We start from the raw sequence: 3,853 nt of genomic DNA, 5'->3' as shown, positions 1-3,853 counted from the left end.
AGAAAAATAAAATTTATTGGAATAGATAAAGAGAAAACAACCTACCTATCTGTTGTTACCGCCAAGAGAATTCTGCAAAATTTTAACTTCATCCATTATTCATGGGTTGAAAGATGAAGTAGTTAAAACTCCAAAAGGAAATAGAAGCTAAAGATTCCTAGGTTATGAAATTCAAGATTGAGTTCTTTAACTCTTGAGAATGATGATTTTAGGAGTAAATATATGATGCTATCACTAGTAAAAAATATGCTTTTGAACTCGCCTAATAGGCTTCGGTCAAAGAAAAATCGAAGCCTATTCGAAAGCGGTGGCAATTTTGTAGTTTGCACAAACTTATATGCATCGGTTTAAGAATATCCGAAACATATAAAGCATTTTACCTCGGTTCAAATAATAACCGGTGCCTAATACTCTCTGAAAAAATTACCTGCGTCTCTGCAAAATTGAATTTTGGCCTGACACGTGATCTAGTACTTCGGTTCTATACGGAACCGGTGTCAAAAGAGGTTTATGCCTCGATCCCATTTCATAACCGAGGCCTAAGATGGAGAGAGAGAAAACAAAAAAAATGAATGAAAGAAGATGAGAGGAATAAAGCAAAGAAGGAGGGCCCGTGGAATAATGGCATGGTCCATCACATCCCATCACTAACACTTTCTCATCCCTTCACATCCCATGGTCCACCACCTCCAACTTTACCTTCGTTTTTCCTAACCTAAAAAATAACAAAGGCTACTTCCTCTTTTATTAATTGGACCTCCACCAAGCACGTGCTTCACTCATCCCATCCCATCCCATCCCATGGTCGTGCTGTTTACATTCCACTCATCTATGTTCACCTTGCAGACTTCGGAACCACAGGGAAACTTGCAGACTTCAGAACTCTGTTCACCTTCGTTGTTGATTCCGCTGGTCATAGATCCACGCTAATGGCCTCTCCTTTTTCATCTCACCATTCGATGCTGAGCTGAGCATTCCCAACAATTCATCTGGGGAATACCTCAGACTCTTCACTCCCGAAACTGCTTTCAACACCGACAAGAATCAGATTGTGGCCATACTCGGGAGGGATCTGGCCGGAGAAAAAGTTTTCGCCGAGGTGGAGATGACGAAGGAGGGGCATGACGGCAACGGTGAGGGGGAGGGGACCGGTCATGTTGTTGTTGTAGAGGTCAAGGACTTGGAGATTGGCGAGGTTGGAGGGGAAGGTGGCGTTGAAGGCGTTGTTGGAGAGGTTGAGATGGCGGAGGGCGGAGAGTGCGGAGGGATTGGGCCGAAGAACTGGGAGAGGAAAGTGAGGTTCAGGAGATGGGGAGAAACGACCTCGGTTCATCAACCGAGCCATAAAGTCCAGAAAAAAAATGTTTAAAAAAATAAAAAATGTTACTGCTTCGGTTAATTTTGAACCGAAGCATAATCTTACCATTTTAGGCCTCGGTTCTGAACCGAGGCATAAAGCCTATAACTTTTTACCTCGCCTGAATATGCCTCGGTTCAGAAACCGGTGCCTATCAGCGAAAATAACCGTTGTCGTTTCCCCTTACTGCACTAGTGTATGAAGAAGAAATACTATAACCTAAAGCTCACTACAAAAAAGAAGGTTGCTTTGGACCTACGGTTTTATCTGGATTGAATTACAAATAACTAATTCTCTTGTTTCTATTCATTCCAATTGCTTAATTATTGGCAAAGAAGTTAGCTCAGATCATGATAATCATGATGATACAAATAAAATCAAAGATCCACACCCGATTGAGAACCAAATAAAATGAAAGTGAAAATGAAAATTGAAAACAAAAACTAAATAAAATCAATGAAAAATGAAGAAAACCTATCAGATCGTAGGCGATTGAGAAACGAATTTCAGATAAGAACAAATCGTCAATTAAACAAATAAAATCTACCCTTATAAAAAAAAGCAAATAAAATCAAATCTTTCTAAAAAAATTAAAGCTCGGCATAAAATCTAAAAGAAAATCAATTGTGTTATGCCTTTGCTTCTCTTTCCCGTTAAAAGAGATGTGTTCTCAAAATCTTCAACTATGCTGGTAGAGTTGTTGCCAGACGACGACAGAGTGCGGCAAAGCCTTCGACAATAACGAACTTTCGACGATGACAAACCTTCAACAGACGAGCCTTTAAAGACACCGAGCCTTCAAAGCGAGTCTACAGCAACGAGGCTTTGACAATAATGAGAAAGGAGGGAGAAAAGTTTCGCAAATAATATGAAACTTGAAACCTAAACTACAGTTAACTAAAATAAAAGTAAAATAAGTTTATTATATTTAAACTGAACTATAAATAGTATAATTAAGTTTTAGTAAAAATAGTTTAAGTTTTTTTAAGTATAAAAGACTATAGATAAACTATAGTTTAGGAGTTATAAGTGAATTCTGCCCAGTGTAACATCCCAAAAATACAGTATAAAATAATATACGAGAATCATCACATATTAATAATACTACAGTCCAGTTTTACACAGAACGAGATACGATTATGGCCGAACGACCTTACACAATAACAGGGGATTTAAAAACTAACGCTATCTACTACTGGACCGAATGTTTACCAAAATATACTAATATCGCACGGTCTTTACAAAAGATAAAGCCGACACCAGACCGAACGCTTTCAAGGTTCGGCCTTCACTTCCGTCGTTTCTTTGCCCACATTCATACTTTACCAATCAATAACCACTTTCTGAGATATTCCTCCCTGGAATACTCGTTCATAATCAAACTATTCCATACACATCACATTTCAAATTCTCTCATACTTTATCATCCATATATTCAAATGAAATAAGATCATACGTTCTTATCATAGCCTAAGTACGACTGGTATAACGCTTCTTAGAAACTAACAAGACTGAGCACTACTCATCTACTTCAATACACAGACTCCTAAGAGTTCAAACAGGACGCCACGAAGACTAGGTTGAGTACTAAGACTATAGGCCGAACACCGTTTAAAGACCAACACTGATTTACACTAAATACTAATACTGACGAGAAACTGTGAAGTAACGAACGCTATCTAATTTGAATGAAGACTCTGATTCTAAGCACAGTAATAATATATTACAGAAAACAAGACCCAGCGCTTGGTTGAAGACCGAACCCTGTAGAAACCGAACACTACTAGACGAGCACTGGTCCAAGACCAAGTGATTATGAAAAACGAGCGCTACTGAGACTGAGCGCTTGGTTCAAGATCGATCACTAATAAACTTACATAAAACTAATGAATATATATATATATATATATATATATATATATATATATATATATATATATATATATATATATATATATATATATATATATATATATATATATATATATATATATATATATATATATATATATATATATATATACACACACACAATTGAGCCACCACTTATTCTGAATGAAAGAGAATGATAACGTCTACGACTGTAAGTAATATGTATATAACACATTTACTAAACTATTTAGGAAATCTAAAGAAGAATTACACTTAAGCCAAACACTCACTCATACATATCTACTATTCTATCACGATCGTTATTAACGAAATTCCTTGTATAAGAGAACCTAATATAAGCGGACGCTCGACCAAATTACCACCTTTACTCAGAATACTACAGTTGACAATCAATCCCTATCCCAACTCAATTCACCACATGCATCATTCATCCATCCACACGTCCAAACAAGCAGTACACACATATCTCATATTCATCAAATAATCAAACTACGTATCATGCAAACATGTCAACGTTCAAACAAGAATTTAATCAAATTATATAAGCTTCCCTTACCTCGACACGTACCGAACGCTCAACTATGCAGAATTAGAGCTCCCTAC

Source organism: Vigna angularis, chromosome 9 (genome assembly GCF_016808095.1).
Source record: "Vigna angularis cultivar LongXiaoDou No.4 chromosome 9, ASM1680809v1, whole genome shotgun sequence".
Lineage (NCBI taxonomy): Eukaryota > Viridiplantae > Streptophyta > Magnoliopsida > Fabales > Fabaceae > Vigna > Vigna angularis.
Note: the sequence above shows the minus strand (reverse complement) of the source record.